At 37.5% G+C, this 22,655-nt stretch overlaps 1 pseudogene; it reads left to right on the top strand.

Moving 5' to 3' along the window:
* The window catches only part of LOC149244521 (indole-3-acetic acid-amido synthetase GH3.6-like), a 78,407-nt pseudogene extending 65,817 nt beyond the window's left edge, over positions 1-12,590 (top strand).
* Positions 12,591-22,655: the final 10,065 nt, after the last annotated feature.

Genomic DNA, 22,655 nt, shown 5'->3' on the forward strand with positions numbered 1-22,655 from the left:
TTTTCCTTGCCCTTTGTTAGAGCCTAAATCTGCCTTAGGCTGAAGGAAGGCAAAATTCAGGATAACCACAAACCACGCTCAGTCTGGTAGCTAGCCCTACCACAACAGGAGAGGGATCTCTCCGGGTCACACTCAATAAAAATAAACAATAAGGTCTGAGATGACTCAAAATGAATACTGATTTTAAGCTAATAAATAAATAAGAAAGAGGTAATTTAATGAATGACTGAATTTTCTGGGCTGCGTGGGACGAAGGACAGCATGAGCTAGGAAATTGAATCAAAGATGCAGAATATTTTGTGAGGCAAGATAGGCAGGGGGTTTAGCAATCAAATTGAAGTAATATGGAGTGGAAAGACCGTTGAGCGTTTGAAAAGGGCATAACCAATGAATCCTTTTCAAACAGAAGAAGACACATTGAGGCTGAATGCTTTTCCAAGGCAGAGCAATAAACTGGATTCTACCTTTCTTACTTAAAAACATTCAACTAAAAATGATTATGAATGAACTGTAAAACATAACAGGATACACATGAAACAAAAAGAGGAACATATTCTAAACTCATACCGTATGAATCTCATGAATCAGAGCTACATCATTTTATTAATTTCCTGGCCAAACTGTACAGTGAAGCGCTGAGTTTTCTTTCACACCTTTCCCAGAAACTCCAACCCTTTACAAATGATTTTCAATACAAAAATAAACTCCACTATGATAAAATGGATTGACCAAAAATAGGGGATGTTTAATCATTATTAACAGAAGATGAAAAGCCAACCATCTGTAAAAGGAGCAACGTTCAATATGAAATCTGTCTGATGACTAATGAGTAGGCAGAACTTGTAGCGCAGACCTTCTGAGTCGTAACTGAAGACAAAAATAGACCTCTGATCCTATTTCTACTGCCTGGTACTCTTCAATTACCCAGAACTCAAAGTTGAATAACTCATGGCAAGAAGTCAAATGTCTTCTTAACCCTGTAAAACTGGCGCAATGAACCAAACAAAAGGGCAGGAGAAATTTTCAGTAACTTCTGTCTTTTGCAATGTATTGTTATAATACCTATAATTGAAAATCACATTTCCATTCCCCAATCGAATAATACGAATTATGAGCATAATTGCAGATCCTTCCCATTGCAAACATTCCTAGGGTCCACACAATTACAAGGCAAATCCGTATGTTGTTGAGCGTTTTGAGCGAGGTTTGACCGTTTCTGGGCCTCTGGCTGTATGTGCCGCGCGGCAGGCCCAATGCACTGTGCGTCACTAGTGTGCCACGCCAGTTTAAATTTACACTGTGTGTTCATGCCCAGTGCATCGCGCCAGTTGCCCAGTGCTCCGCGCTTGGCAACTTAATGCGTTTTTTGCCCAATTTCTCACTTGATTGCCCTGCCTTGCTTCTCTTTTACAAATGATCTTTTCAAATGAAGGAATTGCTTATAAACAAAGAGCCTTTGAGATTTTAGCTCATGAAACCCACTTTCATAATGTTTGCAGAACTTTGGCATTTTCACATAACTCTGTTTTTGCTTCCACTTTGATTTGTTGAACTAATGATGAATCTCTTTGTCTATTTTGCAAGGATGAATGGCCTGGAACTTTGCAAAGGATGACTAGGGCTGCTCCTAAAGATTTTCACAATTGAAAAACTTTGACAATTACATGACATAAATGACAATTTTCTTCAAAACGGAGTTTTGAAGAAAAGTCATGATCAAGCGATATAACGATGAAATTTTGCGATGAAAACTTATTTGGAAACCTCCCTCATATGCCTGCTGGTGTTATTAGTCATTCTGAAGACTAAACCCTAGACCTAGTGACTGAAATGACTTTCTGATCAAGAGACTAAAACGGGACTGTAAGTGACTTTAAAACTTGATTTTAATGAACAGACCTGAGCGAACAGGGCAAGGCATGAGGGGTAATGAATGACAAGACCCTTCCGTCAGATTATGGCATGCCCCTAGTGGAATGCAGATGATCGAGCTGAATGAGATACCTAAACATGAAATGCAACCAAAGAGGTTTTGATCTCTGACGGAGGGATGACCAGACTGACTCTAACATTGTCTCCAATGGGGATGGTGTCTCCTTGGAGGTGCCAAGAACTGTAGATCTCTAGAAGAGCTAGACAATGCCTTTTCCATTGGGCTATGGAATCATTATTTCGACAAAAAACACAAAACCCTTGACTCATTTATTAAATGAAACTTTACTCAAACTGACTCAAAGACTAACTTGACAAACTCAAACCAAAACTGAAATAAAATGGTATATACAATGACCATCTAAACAGTGGAAAACTTTTCAGAAATGGTACCACTTGAGCAGCCGACCATTGACCAGCCCTCATGGACAATCTTCCCCGTTCATCTCCTTCAGAAGAAAGGCATTCTAACCCCGATATGCTACAATCTTGAAGGGACCTTTCCAGAGATTCTTGAACTTACCGTGCTTACCCTTTTCCTCATTCCTTGCATCCCACTTCAAAACCACATCATCCAACTGAAATTTTTCCACCTTTTCTTTTCTATTATAAATTTTCTTAATCTTCTCTTGCAACTTGGATGTGTTTTGGAAAACTTCTTCTCTTGTCTGCTGCAAATGGATCATTTGATTCAATCTTCTCTGCATTGGATCATCTTCACTGCCGGCCTCCTGAAGAAGTTTGACTACCAGAGCTGCGAGAGAGGTAGGAAACACTGTATCAACTCCATAAACAAGCTCAAAGGGGGACATACCAATGGATTTCTTCTAACTTACCCGATCAGCCCAAAGTGCATTGACCAACTTCTTATGCCAACTCTTCTTGTTGATTTCCAGTAGCTTCTTAATGATATCGACTAAAGATTTGTTAGAAGACTCCGCCTACCCATTGCCATGCGGATGATAGGCAGTTGAGTTACCCAAAATGATTTTATACTTGTTACAAAACTCAATCATCTTCTTTGATTTGAAATTTGTTGCGTTATTAGTGATCAACTTATTCGGGAAACCAAAACGAGACAAAATGTTATTCTCCAGGAATGAAATAATTACTGCATCTATAGCTTGTCTGGTGGGAATTTCTTTGATCCATTTAGTGAAATAATCTGTTGCCGTGAGAATCCACCGATGCTGACCGGAAGAAGTGGGATGAATTTCATCAATGTAATCCAACCCCCACTGCTAAAAATGGGGACTCACCTCAATGGGCTTAAGCAGAAAAGGCTGTAATTTCTCCCTTCCTTCAAAAATCTGACATTTATGATAGCTCTTGACAACCTTATATACATCAGCAAACAATGTCGGCCAATAGTACCCCGCTCTCAGAATTTTATTTTCCGTTGTTTTCCAAAAAATGTGACCACCATAATCTCCTTTGTGGCAATCCTCCATGACCTGCTTTGCTTCTTCTTCCACCAAACAATTCAACAGAACACCACCAGGATATTTCCAATAAAGTGCAGAATTTAGAATGCAAAACTTAGCAGCCTTTAATTTGAGAGTTCTACTTTTGTTTCTAGTCATGCCGGGTGGTGGTGACAAATTCTGAAGCACATATATGATATATGAATACCACGGAGAAAGAACAAACATTTCAGATACCTGAATTGACAAACCTTCCTCATTCTCATCGGACATAGCAGCGATCCGATCTATGTTTAAGGTGTGCAAGTTTGATTCAGCCATTAACGTTGCCAATCCTTGTCCTTTAACAAGCTTTGTGGGCTTTATTTCCACATCAGATCTGTCTTCACTAAAACATCCTTGACAATAGTGTTAGGAACATAAGCAGAAATATGAGAATGTAGAATGTATACCCTAAAATCTTTCAATGCTTTCACAAGTGAAAAGGCTTGCTTTTCAATGATGTTGTACTTTAAGGTTGCATCTCTTATAATTCGGTTGAAGAAAGCAATTGGTATTTCGTGCTCATCTTTTTTCTGCATCAACACAAGCGCCATAGTATACTCCGAAGCAAATGAAAACAATATAAAATCCTGAGTGTAATCTGGGTTGATTATCTAACTAGAGCTGAAGAAAGAGCCAATTTGACTAAATTGAAAGATTTTACAACCTCTTCCATCCACTTCACTTGGTTGTCCTTCTTAAGCATGTTTGTAATCTCTCTTAGGTGTTCGGCAAGATTGGGAACAAAGCGGCGTAAAAAAATCATATTACCATTAAAATATCGAATCTCCTTCTTATTCCGGGGCAGATCAATTCGCTGAATCACTTGTACATGCGCTGGATCAATACGAATGCCATCTTTTGAGATAATGTTCCCAAGTAGTTTTCCCTCATCCATGGCAAACAAGCTCTTCCTTGGATTCAACGACAGGCCATATTTTTTGCACTTTTGAAAGACAATTTTCAGATGATACATGTGTTCTTCAGCTGATTTGGAAAACACCGTCAGATCATCAAGGTACATAACCAAAAAGACATCCTTCTCATTTGCGAAAGCCAAGTCCATTGCCCGCTGAAATGTGGCACCTGCATTCTTCAAATCAAAAGGCATTTTAGCATAATGAAAAGTTCCCCACGAAGTAGTGAACGTTGTCTTGTCTCGGTCATCTTCATGGACCAAAATTTGGTTATATCTAGAAAAACCATCGAGTAGTGACATACGAGATGCTCCAACTACTCATTGAAGTATATGATCCATTTTGGGCAATGGATAGTTATCCTTCAATGAAACTTTATTGAGATTCCTAAAATCAATGCACAAGCGAATCTCACCTGTCTTCTTTCGTACAGGCACCAAATTAGAGATCCAGTCAGAAAATCTGATGGGAACAATGATTCCTGATTTGTACAACCTGTTAATCTCCTTCTCAATTGATGGCAGCAGTTTTGGATTTAGCCTTCTCAACTTCTGTCTGAAAGGTTTCTGATTAGGCTTAATGGGTATAGTGTGTTGAATTATATTGGTATCATATGTCTTTAAGTCAGAATAATCCCAAGCAAACACATCAGCAAAAGATGACAACAAACTGATATATTTGGCTTTTATATTTTGTGGCAATGCTTTAGACAATTTTACCATTTTTGGATTTGCAGCTGTTCTGATATTGACCTCTTCAACACCCTTCTCTGTTGGCTGCAATGTTGGTTTGTGGGCTACGTCATCTTGATCAAAGAGTTCTTCTAAAGGTATCAAGCCTTTAGGAATAATATTATCCTTAAGCTGCAACACTTCCATTTGATTGATCTACACATCATCCTTACCATCATCATTCTCTACATCAATTGAGGTGTCTTTGAACTTACCTTTGTTTTGCAGAAAATCATCAATCTCCTCATCATCTTGGAAAACTTGCCAATATCTCTGATTGTCCGGGATAGTCGGACAATGCTTGACATTTATTTCGAGTTTATTGCTGGAGTTCATTGGAATCTTCAAGCTACTTGCTACCTTAGCAAGTCCATCAGCAATGCCATTTTGAATATGAGGGACACATGTCAAGGTATACTTTGAAAATAATTTCAAGATGTCTATAACTGCATTCTGGTAAGCCTGCATCCGAGGATGCTTTTCTTGATATTTTCCTTTGACTTGCTTAATCATCAATTCGAAGTCGCCGTATACAGTAATCCTCTTAGCGTTCAACTTTCTTAAAAAATTTAAGCCAACAATCAAAGCTTCGTACTCAGCTTCATTGTTCGAACAATCAAAAGCTAGCTTGTAAGAACATATCCGCACATTACTAGGCACTTTGTTCGGAGCGGAAAAATGACTGCATACCCATATACCAATTCCAGCACCATCATTTCCCATGGCACCATCGAAATCCATGGTCCAGAGACGATCTTCATCTTCTCCTAAGTGCTGAAATTCCGTTGGCTCTGTTTTTCCTACTTGATGTCCATTACCTTCAACTTATTGCTCAATGGTGTTTTGTTGTTCTTGTCCTTCTTTCTTCAAAACTTCTCTGATATTTTCTTCTATTTCTGGAATATCATCTGCTACAACTAACTGACTATCAATATCATTGAAACTATCTGAATACAAAACAAAAGACTCTAGATCTGTATGTACATAATTAATCGGATGATTAATTGGTTTCTCCTTGCTTGTAATCATGTATTTCATTTTTTGTTCCCAATACAGTTTTCTCATTTGGCCAAACACAGGAATCGTTGCATAGGAGAAATCTAGTTGTAGTGTCCCTTTCAATTTTGCTGCCCAAGCCCTGGAAAGAAGCATACTGAATCCAGGAGGAACCACAACAATTTCCATCAAAACATTCTTCATTGGGATTTGATCCAAACTTACAACCAAGTCTTTGATGAGCCCGATACATCTTACTCTGTTGGAATCAAATGAATAGAGATCATGGTATTTCCTAGTGATGTCCAAACCCAGCTTATCCATGATAGCCTTCGGCATAAGATTGTGGTAAGCTCCGGAATCGAACATGGCATTATGTAACACAAAATCATGCAATCTTAAACTGATATAAAAAGGTGGCACATCACTATCTGGAGACTCACCATTCAATGCTGGGCCAAAAATCAATTCGGGTTGATCATCTTCGAGATTCACCATATCAGACATTGGATCCAAATTCAAAATTTTAGAAACTTGCCCTCTATAACTGTTGTTCCTCATTATTTCAGTCAAGGGAATGGATACCTTCAATTTATAAATTTCATTCTCTAAACTAAAAGCTGAAGCCTTTTCTACCTCTTTGACTGGGACATCTTTCTTTTCCTTTTCTTTCGATACAATTGGCTGATTTGATTTTTATGCTGATGGTGATTTGCTGATATTAGGATCAACAGCCTCTTTTCCTTTCTTTTGTACAACAAGTGAATCATTCCTTGATGCTGAAACTTCCTTCCTCTTCTGAATTGGGTTAACAGGCACATCTCTGTTTCTAAGTGAATATTGCCGCTGCTGATCGGACAGAGCATTGATATAACCTCTTTGATACTCATCTGATTCTTCTTCCAATACTGTGTCATTTGCTAGAATGAAATATGCATCTTTGTGTGCAACTGAACTTTCTGCATACTCCTCATCTTTAGTAATATAAATAGGAAAATCATCACGAGTAAAAAAGTGGTTTTCTTCCCCTATCACATTCTCTTCCTCATCTGACTCCGGTCCATGCACAAAAATTTGCTGCAGAGGTGGCTGTACTGGTTGTTGTGCTGTCTGATCTTGGGCTCATTACTCTCTCTATTTTATTCTATATTGTGGCTGCTACTGGCCACGGAAGTTAGGATTTCTAACTTGTGGCTCAGGTTTGTCAAGTTTCACCCTTTCAAACATCTACTCTACCTTCCGGAGTAATTGATCTATCGAGGAAGACTCTTCTTTCATTGTGACCTTCTTTTCTTCTTTTGCTCTAGCCCTCTTGGTCAGCAGATTTTCTTCAACGCTGACCGCGATCTTCTGCATGTCTTCCATTGTGGCCGGCTCTCTCTCTCTTAGTTGATAAGCCATGTTAGCATCAAAACCATCCGAAAACTTCACCATGGCTAGCCCCACAGGTGGCCTTAGATGATCAGGAATTGCATTATAAATGGAATTGAATCTAATGCAGTAGTCTTGGACCGACTCACCCACGTTTCGCTTGATCTGCTCATATTCAACAAGAATTTGAAGAGGATTATTTTTCACTTTCCAACGGTCTAAAAATTGTCTTTGTAGGTCGGCCAAGGTAGTGATACTTGCAGTTGACAAAGCTCTGAACCATTTCCTAACTTCACTCGCAAATGTTTGTACAAAGAGTCTCATTGTCACATTTTCTGCATCGATCTCATGAAGGTCATAGAAATCTGCCATTCTGTCCACATGTTGTTGAGCGGTAATGCTATGAGGAGTGCCATCAAACAAAGGAATTTTGCTTTGATAATCTGTAGGCATATCATCCAAAACTTGAGGCAGCACAAGAGGTGCAAGACGAGCAGCTATCACTCTTGGTGGATTTGGTCTTGGGGATGTTGGAGGAGTGGGTGCGACTGATGTGTGAGGCGTATGAGGAGGGGTGTGCAAAGGAGAAGCAATTTTGGATGTAGAAGGAGTAGATGGAGGTAAATTTGTTGTAGGAGTTGCAGATGTAGTTTCTGGGAAATCAACGAGGTTTGAAGCCACAATTGAAGTTTGAAGCTGTGTCACAATATAATCATCAATTGACTGGTTAGCCATTTCAGTTTCTAGGTCTACAAGAAAATGCGGATTGGGGACAGTAGAGCCAACATCACTTTCAGATTTGGTCTCAAACAATGATATTTCAAACTGCTCATCAAAATCAAGCTCTTCAAGATACTAAAAAATGGCAGGACATGAATTGGATTTGAACACGGGAGTTATAGAGCTATCTTGACGAAGAAGTCTTGGAATCAAATTGGGATTTTCATAGACAGGACGAGGATCTGGATCTAGATTAGCTCTGGTATATCTTCTTGAAGTCAGTGTGCTATTTTCAAAAGATCAAAAGGAAATAAACAACTTACTCAACCTATCAAATCCTAAACTTATCATCCGGAAGCTTAAATTATCAGAAGTACTGGGGTGTTTGAGTTTGCAGGTTACGCCTACCATTTACGCAACGAAGAAGACTAACAAACAAAGAATTTCTTCCCTAGTGGAGTCGCCATTATGTTAGATCCTAAATTTGCCTTAGGCTGAAGGAAGGAAAAATTCAAGATAACCACAAACCACGCTCAGTCTAGTAGCTAGCCCTACCAAAACAGGAGAGTGCTCTCTCCGAGTCACACTCAGTAAAAATAAACAATAGGGTCTTATATGACTCAAAATGAATACTGATTTTAGGCTAGTAAATAAATATGAAAGAGGTATTTTAATGAATGACTGAATTTTCTGGGTTGTATGGGACAAAGGATAGGATGAGCTGGGAAATTGAATCAAAGACGCAGAATATTTCGTGAGGCGAGATAGGCAGGAGGTTTAGCAATCAAATTGAAGTAATATGGGGTGGAAAGACCATTGAGCGGTTGAAAAGGGCATAACCAATGAATCATTTTCAAACAGAAGAAGACACACTGAGGATGAATGCTTTTCCAAGGCCAGAGCAATAAACTGGATTCTACCTTTCTTACTTAAAAACATTCAACTGAAAATGATTATGAATGAACTATAAAACATAATAGGATACACATGAAACAGAAAGAAGAACATATGCTAAATTCATACCACATGAATCTCATGAATCAAAGCTGCATCATTTTATTAATTTCCTGGCTAAACTGTACAGTGAAGCGCTGAGTTTCCTTTCACACCTTTCCCAGAAACTCCAACCCTTTACAAATGATTTTCAATAAAAAAATAAACTCCACTATGATAAAATGGATTGACCAAAAATAGGGGATGTTTAATCATTATTAACAGAAGATGAAAAGCCAACCATCTGTAAAAGGAGCAACATTCAATATGAAATCTGTCTGATGACCAATGAGTAGGCAGAACCTGTAGCGCAGACCTTCTGAGTCGTAACTGAAGACAAAAATAGACCTCTGATCCTATTTCTCCGCTATGGTTGATGTTTTCGTTTAAATTTAGGCGTTTCGGTCTTTGACTGTTCATCTTCCCTTTGTTGTTTGAATAAAAGCCAAATTTTTTTAATTAGCATCCTTTTCAATATTTGGGGCACTTTCATTTCGATGTAGCAACTTTTCAGGCATGTTATTTCACTCATATATAACGATGATACGAGTAAAGAACATCGTGGAACATATTCCATACACCTATCAAATATTTCCGTCTAGATTTCCTCGGCCTATTCTATTCTTAACTTTTTGACAAGAGCATTTAATAACATGTAGTATTATATGATAAGATTTCACCCATCGATAAGTCTTTCACCAACATGGAGCGAGAAGAGCTGAGTGATTTGAATTCTTGCAGAGCAACGATAAAAATTTGCTTTCTCTGCCCTGTGTACCGCGCACGAGCCCAACGCGCTGTGCTCACTGTATGTGCCACGCTCGTGGGAAAATACAAAGTGGTAGGAGGCCATGTGCGCCACGACCTCCCAATGCGTCGCACCTTCTCCCAATGTGCCGCACGCATTCCAAACACACAGTTTTACCTTGGCTTCTTTGATGTAAATATGCCATTTGAAAAAGGCCCAACAAAGGTGCCAAGTGAGTCCATTGCAACACAATTCATCAAAGTATTGTGGGATCAACAAAAGCTAGCTGTTTCCGGTGAGTTCATCTTTTCAATTTGGCAGTGAATGTATGTTCGACTAGGAACAGCTCTCTGGCGTCTCTTCAATGGGTTGAATCTTGAGCAGAAACAATGTGTTTTAAATCGAGCTTCATTGCCATCTGAGTCCAAAATATTGCCCTCAGATCTCCAAATCTCATTCTTGACAGAGACATTTACTACCTAGTACTCTTCAGTTACCCAAAATTCAAAGTTGAATAACTCATGGCAAGAAGTCAAATGTCTTCTTAACCCTGTAAAACTAGCACAATGAACCAAACAAAATGGCAGGAGAAATTTTCAGTAACTTCTGTCTTCTGCAATGTATTGTTATAATATCTATAATTTAAAATCACATTTCCAGTCCTCAATCGAATAATACGGCTTATGAGCATAATTGCAGATCCTTCCCATTGCAAACATTCCTAGGGTCCACACAACTACGAGGAAAATCCGTATTTTGTTGAGCGTTTTGAGCAAGTTTTGACCGTTTTCGGGCCTCTGGCTATATGCGCCGCGCGGCAGGCCCAATGCACCGTGCCAGTGTAAATTTACACTGTGTGTTCACGCCCAGTGCACTGCACCCCTCTAGTGCGGTGCGCTAGTTGCCCAGTGTGCCGCGCCTGGCAACTTAATGCATTTTTCACCCAATGTCTCACTTGATTTCCCTGCCTTGCTTCTCTTTTACAAATGATCTTTTCAAATGAAGGAATTGCTTATAAACAAAGAGCCTGTGAGATTTTAGCTCATGAAACCCACCTTCATAATGTTTACAGAACTTTGGCATTTTCACATAACTCTATTTTTTTCTTCCACTTTGATTTGTTGAACTGATGATGAATCTCTTTGTCTATTTTGTAGGGATGAATGGCCTGGAAATTTTCAAAGGATGACCAGGGCTGCTCCTGAAGATTTTCACAATTGAAAAACTTTGACAATTACATGACATAAATGACAATTTTCTTCAAAACAGAGTTTTGAAGAAAAGTCATGATCAAGCAATATAACGATGAAATTTTGTGATGAAAACTTATTTGGAAAACTCCCTCATATTCCTACTGATTTTATTATTCATTCTGAAGACTAAACCCTAGACCTAGTGACTGAAATGACTTGTTGATCAAGAGACTAAAACGGGACTGTAAGTGACTTTAAAACTTGATTTTAATGAACGGACCTAAGCCATCAGGGCAAGGAATGAGGGGTAGTGAATGACAAGACCCTTCCGTCAGATTATGGCATGCCCCTAGTGGAATGCAGATGATCGAGCTGAATGAGACACCTAAACATGAAATGCAACCAAAGAGGTTTTGATCTCTGATGGAGGGATGACCAGACCGACTGTAACACCCTTAACTCGAATAACATTGTTGCAAAACCCTTTTTTTTGCATGCTGCATATGGAAACCTTGTTATCGACATTTCCAGTAGGTTATTTTAGTCCAACATGTGCACCTCCAACACGACCCCATAATATAATTTAGATTTTCAAAAAATATTCTCTATGCCCAGTCCTTGGCAAAGCTTTCAGTTTTCATTTTCTTCTTACTCCTCATCGATCCATTGCTCAATTGGACACTGCTAGTTTGTGCAACAAGCTATTGCTTCAACCAGCACCACCACTTCGTCGATGGGAACATTTCAAATAGCTAGCTAGGGCCCTTGCCAACTAGTGCTCTGATACCACTTGTTAGGGTTCAAGAGAAATAAATATAACAATCAAGCAACACACATTCAAACCATGTACACCATGATTGTTTGGAAAACCCCAATTGGGGAAAAAACCAACCAACAATTGATCTATTATTTTCCTTGGCTAAAACATAGCCAACCCGGCCAAAAACCTTAGCTTTCATAGCTCAACCATGGCAACCTACAATGGAGAATACACAAGCCTTTTAAGGGCTTCAACTACATGTAATACCATGAGCTCAATACCATGAGTCACCAATACTAAGTGCCCGAAACCACAACTGTTAACCATAACTATTGACATAACCTCAACTCCAGCATACGGTCAAGTTTATCTAACATGTACAAGCCATGCCGACACAGCTACAATACCTGGTCACTATGTTCTCTACTGGGAACTTCGCTTCAACAACAAAGCAGTTACAGTTCCTCCTTTGGTTTTTTAAGATTGTTGTCTGACTGTAGAAGAATCCTTGAATTTTGTGTATCAGCAAGGAAGAGCGTCGGATAAGTCTATCGGCCCCTTGGAAATTAGGGTAGTCGAGAAGGGAACGTTCGACGAATTGATTGATTACGCTATTAGTAGAGGGGCATCCATAAATCAATACAAAGCTCCCAGATGCACTAAATTCATCCCCATTGTTGAGCTTCTCAACTGTAGGGTCATGCATTCCTACTTTAGTACGCAGCCACCACAATGGACTCCCGGATGCAGAGATTGGGTGTAACTTGAATGGAGAGATTTGCAATATCCACCGCATTGGACTCACGGATGAAGAGATTGGGCATAACTCAGACGGAGAGATTGGGCGTAACTCGGATTGAGAGATTGGCAATATCATGAGTTTATGTGATTAAACTAGATATGTAATTACATAGGTGGAATATGGATTGATGTTGGAATGGAATATGTAGTTTTCTTATTATTATTATTCTTATTATTATTATTATTATTATTATTATGATATTGGGTTAAAATAAATGGTTGAAATTTCATTTGAGTTTGAAATTTGGTTAACCTTGGTTTCTGTGTTGTTGTGTTGTAGTGAGAAATATAAAGACAATTATTCAAATTTCATGAATGATAGATGACACATTTAAAGAAAAAAATTGTTGAATCTTAATTTTGTTTTGTCAATTTAGAAGTCTTTCAATTCAAGATTCAAGTGTGTAATTTGTATAATTATTTATAACTTTGTACATATAAATTATATTATAATTAAAAAATAGTTAGTATATTTATTTATTATAAAAAAATTATGTTTAGAATTTATAAAAAGAAAATAAAGTTATATTTACAAAATATTTTTATATTTTTAATTATAAATATGATACATATAGATTTGGTATTAGATTTAATTAATTTTAAAATGGGAGATTGTTGTTGAAATAATATTTTAATCATCTACAATAGCTCCAAACCAATTCTAGCATATTTTGTTAATGGAAACATTATCTTCAACATCCTACCTTAATGCTTACATTGCAAACTACAATCACAAATTACAACATTGATGTCAACACTTATATGTTTGGTTTAGCCATCATTACCACTTTCACACAAGCTGGCATCTCACAAACTCCACTCTTTCTCCACCACAACTTTGAGCTCACCAATTGACCCATTTAAGACAAAATTGCTTCTAACCATCATTGACAAATTTGTAGGAATGACGCTTCTTAACATACTTTCAATTGGTTGTTTTTCCAAGGGAGGTGTCTCGATATTAAACCACTCTATTGAAAAACTCAACATAGTGCACCATGTTCATATGTTATATAGTGAAGTTATCTAAATACCGAATGTATCCAACAATTAGTCTTACAAAGTGACCTGCTTCACAAGCTTATTGATATACAAACAATAGCTAGTAGCCACCATTTTACATCCTCCAAGAACCAAAAACTATAATAGAATAGACATAATTAAATGAGTGATTGTTCTTGTGGCACCATATTCAACAACAACTACTAGTTTAAATTACATCACTCTCTTCAATATGGTTGATTCTTCGTATCTCACAAACAAACCTAACTAAAGTACGATAAAACAAATTCTTTAAGAAAGAAGGAAACAAATCACATGATAGAAAAACTAATCAATCACTCTCCTCCAAATAGAAATTATATCCATTTCTTCAGGTCCGATTCTCTGTGTGTTATACTTGAGAATCAACAATTTTGCTCCTGCTAAATCAGAAATCAAGCCTCCAAGAAAATTTGGCCATGGAAGATAGATCCCCAAATTTCTATGAAGGAAATTTGGGACACATGTTGTACGTTGAACGCACTAGACTGAGCACTACCAATCTCCTCCCACCATTACAAACAATCTATGATTGGGCATACAAATGCACTGAACTGCATCAAGATTAGCTACAAAACAAGGGCACAAAGGCCCTTCCAATTTATATTAATGTAAATAACAATCTATTCATCATTGAACACTAAAATTCTTGGTAACACTATACTCATTAAATTTCTTAGAATATTCCAATTCCAGGATATTTCCGTGTCTCTCAAATGTATGGACAAATTTAGCTTAACTCTGGTTCCACCCATTAAAAGTCTTTGAGTCTTCTTTGCTATGTATTTTTGATGCAGGAGCAACCGAACTTAGCCAGCAATGTGAAAGTTTGTTCACATGTTGTCGCTAAACAAGTTGAATTTCATTGACTTGATTGGTCAAAAGTCAGTTTTACTGAGAGGGTTGGATCTCTCAAGAAATGACTTGTATTTTATTATTGTAATAGTTAGAAATTGTCTTATTTTAGATTCAAAGATAAGTTCTTAGCATAGAGCTAGGAATTAGAGATTTGTTGTTAGATTGATTAAAAATAGAGATTGAGTTGCTAAACATAGTTAGAGTGATATTTGACTGATAAAAGGAAGGAAAAATGTAATGAAAGGAGAGAGGATTGAGTGGAGCGAGAACAAGAATAGTGTGAGTGTATTGAAATAGAGGTCTTTATTTGTGTAATCAAGCCAAGGCCGAGACTCTATAATTATTTTATTACGAATGAATAATATTGTGTGTGTGATCAATTCTCAACTCTTCGAAAACCCTCATTGTACCTTTGTTTCCTTTGTATAGGGGTGAGAGTTTATTCCTTTTTTTCTATGTTTCATGTCTAAATCACAGAATTAATAGAAATCTGAGGCCTTTTTAAATATCATTTGTTGATGCCGATTTAATCATGACCGTCAGATCACCCATATCGGGTTGGCGAAGTTTGTTTGCATAGTTTCGGTCCTGTAAGTGTAAATCCAATTTACATTAATATTTAGCGCAAAACACAGTCAGATCTGAAATCCGAACTTGAAATTTTATCAATGAGAACCTATACCCTTACTTGGTCCGTAAGGCTGATCGGATCGGTGCATTGAAGTGGAAGGAGTCTGGCAAGTGAACTTGCGACTTGCAATCGGTCGATTCAATCGTGGGCGTTAGATCGTGAATAAATCACAACCGTTGGATCACAGAAGTGGTCTCGCTACAGTGAATGGTATTTCGGGCGGCTCAAGAGTTGTAAGCTATTTTGAAGATTAGGCACCAGATCCCATTGAACGTTCGACACATAGCGCAAGAAGGGAGAGAGGAAATCCCTTATCGGGTGGTTATTCCGCGTGTATGTGTCACACCCGAAATCTCTGACAATTGTCAAATCAAATAGATCCAAATCAACGATCGTGAAGGATCATACGCATTGACTTTCAGTGTACGACGAGCGCGGCGACTCAAAAGGTAAAATTCATTGTTTTGGCTTGTTTCCAAAGGTATTTTGATTTAAAAGGAAAAGGGCGGGTTATAATTAAAAGGGAACTTTGGGGTGATTATTGGGGTTTCTTGAGTTTTGCTTCCACCTGTGTCATTTGTGGTATCAGAGCAAAAGTTAAGGTTGATTGTAGCAAAAATGCTGCCAAGGAGAGGAGTTGGCATTTGTCGAGGAAGACCTGAAGCAAATGCAGTTCTGTTAGAGGAGATCCAAAGTCTACGTACGAGAATGGAAACAATTGAGACTGCTCAGAGAAGAATACCTAATGAAGGAGCTGACAGTGCTAAAGAAGACTCTTTTGAGGAAGAAGAAGAGGAGGACAATGAAAATACCAGAGTTATCAAGATGTTGGGGAAAGTAGGAGGAAAAGTAAAGATGGAAATTCCCATGTATGAAGGGAGTCTCAATACAGAAGAGCTAATGGATTGGATCAATTCATTGGACAAATATTTTGACTATGAAGAGGAAATTGTTGACAAAAAGAAGGTGAGATTTGCAGTTACAAAATCGAAGGGTCATGTTGCTATTTGGTGGGATGAACTACATACATCCAGAACGAGGAAAGGAAAGTCCAAGATCAAGCAATGGGAAAAAATGGTAAGTAAAATGAAAGCCAAATTTATTCCTAAAGACTATCAATTAAATCTTTTTAAACAATTGAAAACTTTAAGGCAAAAATGAATGTCTGTTAAGGAATACACATAAGAGTTTTATATATTGAGTATTAGAGCAGGACATGCAGAGATGACATGGAGAGGGTAGCTAGATATATCAATGGTGTAAGGTATGACATCCAGGATGAGATCATCTTGTTGAGTTTGAAGACTATTGAAGATGCTTATCAAGCAAGTTTGAAGGCAAAAGAGAAGATGTTGAGAAAACAGACTCAGAGGAATAGAGGAAGAAGCTTCGTAAGAGGTAGACGAACTACCAAACCAAGGGGACAACAACATCAGCATGAAGCAAGCAGCTCAAGTAGTAGACCACCACAAAGGGGAGATTTTAACAGAGGAAGATTTGTGCCCAGAGGAAGAGGTCGAGGGAGAGATGTTCGGTGTTACACATGTGGAGAATGGGGACATGTGTCATGGGATTGTCCTCATAATAAACCAACAAGTCAGAGGAATGTGAATGTAGCTGAGGCAAATCCAGAACCACCTCTACTTATGGAAAAGGAAGAACCCCCTGAAGTAGGAGAATCCCTGTTATTGAGAAGGACCTTGCTTAAGACAGAGAAGGAGATTGAAGAACCAGCTCAGATAAAGAGTTTGTTCAGAACTACATGCAAATCTAAAGGTAAATGTTGTAAAGTGATAATTGACAGTGGAAGCACTGATAACCTTGTTTCTATAGAGATGGTGGACAAGCTAGGGTTGGTAAAGACAATACGCCTTACTCCTTACAGAGTGTCATGGTTACAGAAGGGACATCAGATTATTGTGGCAGAACTATGCAAGGTTGAGATACAAATTGGTACATATAAAGATGTGATATTATGTGATGTAATGCCCATGGATGTATGCCATGTATTACTGGGAAGACCGTGGCAATTTGATCGAAAAGTCATTCATGATGGGAGGAGAAACACTTATACTCTGGAGAAGGATGGAACTAAACATAAAACTGCTACCATTAAAGGATGAAGCTGACAAGGGAGTACTTGAAAACAGTGTTATGTTGATGAGTGGGAAGGAGCTATTACAAGAGGTTGAAAAGGGTGAAGAAATGCATTTTGTTGTCACAGGGAGACCTAAGGTAATTTTTACTTCCACAAACTTAGATGATTTACCTGAAGAAATCAAAACTTTGTTGATATTGTTGTGGATGAGTTGCCAAATGAATTGCCACCGATCAAGAGTATTAGTCATCATATTGATATAATACCAGGAGAAAGTTTGCCAAAAAAAGCAGCATACAGATTAAATCCTCGAGAGAATGCAGAAGTTGGAAGACAAGTGTAAGAATTGATAGATAATAGGCTAATCAGAGAAAGTCTTAGTCCATGTCTTGTACCAATAGTACTTAGTCCAAAGAAAGGAGGAGAATGGCGTATGTGCACAGATTCCAGAGCTATAAACAAAACTACTATCAGGTATAGATTTCCTTTACCATGCATGGATGATTTGATGGATTGTTTGAGTGGACGCAAATATTTTACTAAAATAGATTTGAAGAGTGGATATCATCAAATAAGAATTGGAGAAGGCGATGAATGGAAGACTGCATTTAAAACAAGCAGTGGGTTATATGAGTGGTTAATGATGTCTTTTGGACTCACTAATGCACCTAGCATGTTCATGAGATTAATTAATGAAGTCTTGAAGGAATATGTAGGCAAGTTTGTTATTGTTTATCTTGTTGATATTCTAGTTTTTATTAAAAGTAAAGAAGAACATCTAGAGCATCTTAAGTTGGTTCTAAGAACTCTGTAGAAAGAGAAACTACTGGTAAATCTGAAGAAATGTAGTTTCATGAAGGAATAATTGATTTACTTAGGATTTGTAGTTTCTAAAGAAGGATTGAAAATGGATCCAGAGAAAGTCCAAGCTATCTGGAACTGCCTATTCCTAGAAATATATTTGAGGTAAGGAGCTTCCATGGTCTTGTAAGTTTTTACAGAAATTTTATCAAAGGCTGTAGTCAGATTTGTGCACCAATTCTTGAAAAAATCAAGGAGATCAATCAGCCATTCAAGTGGACAGAAGCAACAGACAAAAATTTTAAATTGTTGAAGAATAAAATCACAGAGAAACCAGTTTTGGCTTTACCTGATTTTGAAAAGGTATTTCAAGTTGAAATAGATGCTAGTGGAGTTGCAGTTGGTGCAGTTTTGAGTCAGGAACAAAGACCAATATCATACTTTAGTGAGAAACTAAATGAAGCTAAGAAGAAGTATTCTTCTTATGATAAAGAATTTTATGCTATTGTACAAGCCTTATAGAAATTGCTGCCAAAAGCATTCATATTGTATTCAAACAATAATGCCTTACAGTTCATCAATAACCAACCAAAATTGAACCAGAAACATGTCAAGTGGGTAGAAGTTTTGCAAAGATTTACTTTTGTGATAAAACACAAGAGTGGTAAGTCAAATAAAGTCATTGATGCATTGAGCAGGGTAAGTTTTATTGTGCAAGAATTCAAAGTGGGTGTTGTAGGATTTGAGGAAATAATTGAAATGTACAAAGATGATGAATATTTCAAAGTTATCTATGCAACAGTTCAGAATCCAATAATTGATAACAAAAGTTAGTGGTTAGATTATCTCATTCACAAAGGTTTATTGTTTAAAAGCAACAAGTTGTGTATTCCCAAATGTTCTATGAGGGAAAACATAATAAAGTAGAAACATAGTGGAGGATTATATGGTCACTTTGGATAAGATAAAACCTTTGCTCAGGTGAATGCTTTTTATTATTGGCCAAAAATGCAGACTAATGTTAAGAAATTTTTTGAGAAGTGCATGATATGTCAACATGCTAAAGGGAAAAGCCAGAATACAGGATTGTACTAGCCATTGCCAATACCAAACCAACTGTGGGATGCAGTTAGCATGGATTTTGTTTTGGGCTTACCTAAAACTCAGAGGGGGAATGATTCTATTTATGTTGTGGTAGATAGATTTTCTAAGATGGCACATTTCATTGCTTGTAAGAATACTAGTGATGCGACACATATAGCTAATCTATTTTTTTTCAGAAATTGTAAGATTATATGGATTTCCTGTAAGTATTGTGTCTGATAGAGACACAAAGTTTGTAGGGAATTTTTGGAGAACTCTTCGAAAGAAATTGGGAGCTAACCTAATTTTTAGTTCAACATACCATCCTCAAAGAGATGGACAGACCGAAGTAGTAAACAGGAGCTTGGGAAACATATTGAGAAGTTTAGTGTATCAAAATCCTAAGCAGTGGGATTTAACACTAGCTCGGGCTGAATTTGCTTATAACGATACTCCAAACCGAAGTACTAGAATGAGTCCATTTCAAATTTGTTTTGGAATGAATCCAAGAGGTGTGTATGAGCTTATAAATTTGGGTAAACATGAGACAAGAAGTGCAAAAGCTGAAGAGTTTGCAAAGCAGATGCAAAGACTACGAGAAGATGTCAAAGGCGGATTGCAGGAAAGCATAAGCAAATACAAATAGACGGTAGATATGAAAATAAGAGAGAAATAATTTCATGTGGGAGATTTAGTGATGGTGTATTTGAGAAAAGAAATATTTCCTGCTACGACTTACAATAAATTGAAAATGAAAAATATAGGATCATGTAGAATTGTAAGAAAGTTTTCAACCAATGCATATGAAATTGAGTTGCTATAAGGGATTGGAATATTCAATGTTGCAGAGTTGTATCCATACAAACAGGCAGAGACAGAGCTATAGGAGGGAACTACAGGGGATGAAGTTCAAACTGTGAACTGGAAAGAACAAATGCCAAAGACAGCTAAGAAAGAAGTGGAAATTATTTTGGAGAAAATAGTATCCAAAGGAACCAAACGACAGACTTATTTCCAATATTTAGTTAAATGGAGAGGACAGCTAGTGGAGGATGCTAGCTGGTTAACAACAACAATGTTGCAGAAGCATGGAGTAAGTCCTGAAATTTTGAAGGACGATTCTTTTCTTCCCCAGGAGTTTGATGCAGGAGCATCCAGACTTAGCCAGCAATGCGAAAGTTTGCTCACATGTTGTGGCTAAACAAGTTGAATTTCATTGACCTGATTGGTCAAAAGTCGGTTTTACTAAGAGGGTTGGATATCTCAAGAAATGAGTTGTATTTTATTATTGTAATAGTTAGAAATTGTCTTATTTTAAATTCAAAGATAAGTTGTTAGCATAAAGCTAGGAATTAGAGATTTGTTGTTAGATTTATTAAATAAAGAGTTTGAATTGTTAGACATAGTTAGAGTGATATCCAATTGATAAAAGGAAGGAAAAATGTAATGAAAGGAGAGAGGATTGAGTGGAGAAAGAGAAAGAATAGTGTCAGGATTGTATTTGAAATAGAGGTCTTTATTTGTGTAATCAAGCCAAGGCCAAGACTCTGTAATTATTTTATTGTGAATGAATAATATTGTGTATGATTAATTCTCAAGTCTATGGAAACACCCATTGTACCTTTGTTTCCTTTGTATATGGGCGAGAGTTTATTCCCTTGTTTTTCTATGTTACATGTCTAAATCACGGAATTAATAGAATTCTGAGGCCTTTTTAAATATCATTGTTTGATGCCAATTTAATCCTGAACGTCGGATCACCCATATCGGCGGCAAAGTTTGTTTGCATAGTTTCGGTCCCGTGAGCGTAAATCTAATTTACACTAAGATTTAGAGCAAAACGCAGTCGGATCTGAAATCCGGACTTGAAATTTTATCAACGGGAACCTATACCCTTATCGGGCCCATAAGACTAATCGGATTGGCGCATTGAAGTGGAACTTGCGACTTGCAGCCGTCCAATTCAATCGTGGCCATTAGATCATGAATAAATCACAATCATTGGATCGCGGAAGTGGTCTCGCAACAGTGAATGGTATTTCGAGTGGCTCAAGAGTTGTAAGCTATTTTGAAGAGTCGGCACGCAATCCCATTGAATGTTCGACAGGTAGCACAAGAAAGGAGAGAGGAAACTGCTCATCGAGCGGTTATTCCACACGTATGTGTCACGCCTGAAATCTCTAACAACCCTTAGATCAACAGTCGTGAAGGATTGTACACATTGACTTTTGGTATACGATGAGTGCGCCGACTCAAAAGGTAAAATTCATTGTTTTGGCTTGTTTCCAAAGGTATTTCAGTTTAAAAGAAAAAGGTTGGGTTAATATTAATAGGGAACTTCAAGGTGATTATTGGGGTTTCTTGAGTTTTGCTTCCGCGTGTGTCAATTTCCATGATATTACTAGCATCCTTCTAATTCTTAAAGAAAGCAAGAAGCCCATTATGCATTTAAAAGGAAATTGCGGGTCTTAGATCTGACATTATTACAAAGAAAACACTGCAACAATAGAAAACTATGGAATCATAATTACAAAGAAAATATTGCAGTAATAGCAGACTATGGAATCATAATTACGAATTCCACAGTAAGCATTGTTAAAAAAAGATAATTACTCTTGCATGAGGAGTTGGGTAAACTTAGAGAGTCAAAGTGATTGAGTGTTTGAGTGTTGAGTCAAGTCGAGTTAAGTGATAGACGGTTTTAGTGTGTGGTTGCATGTCAAGATATTTTAGACAAGTCACTAGTTGGAAAAGGATAAATACCCTTCACTGGGTTCATTGTAAGAATCATGTTTTGTGTGATCAATAGAAGAGCCTCAACTAGTGGATTTGTGTGTGAATTATTTGTTTTGTCTTCTCTGTCTTTCCAACAAATTAGTATCAGAGCTAGGTACAGAGTGAAAAATAACAGATTAGCAACAATCTGTGTGGGAGGAGAAATATATTTTTCCTCCATGTGAGGGAGAACAAATTAACACATCCCACAGTTGTACATAGTTCACTATAACACGTTCAAGTTCAAAAGCAAGCCACGTTAAAAATCTAAAACACGTTCAAGTTCATGAGCGAGCCGCGTTAACAATCTAAAACTTACGTGCTTTTGCATGGATGCGGATCAACGACCGACTGCACAACATTAGGTAACTAACGCGAGATACCTCCACGTGAAGAGAGTTAGCACGTAGGCTAGTCTAGGCCACATTAACCAAGTCAAGAAAATTTGTTTAAATTGTCACGTGGTGAGAGTTGACTCATAAAAGGTTGCTAAGGAGTCACTTAAATACGAAAAGGTATTAAAGGAGCGTGGCCCACGGAAGTTGTTTACCCATATTAAAGTGTTGTGTGTTTTGAAGGACGAATTTATTAAAAGTTTATGGGTTATTCACTGTGATACAAGTTTATGAAAGATAAAAGGTTTTGCCATAAAGTTTGAAGGATTTTAACATAAAAGGCATTTGAAGGTTTTTAGAGTCATATTTTGATATATTGAAAAATTTCAAGTTTATAAAAATTTT

Source organism: Pinus tabuliformis, chromosome 8, assembly GCF_031772625.1.
Source record: "Pinus tabuliformis cultivar Carrire ecotype Pingquan chromosome 8, CPIR1, whole genome shotgun sequence".
NCBI lineage: Eukaryota > Viridiplantae > Streptophyta > Pinopsida > Pinales > Pinaceae > Pinus > Pinus tabuliformis.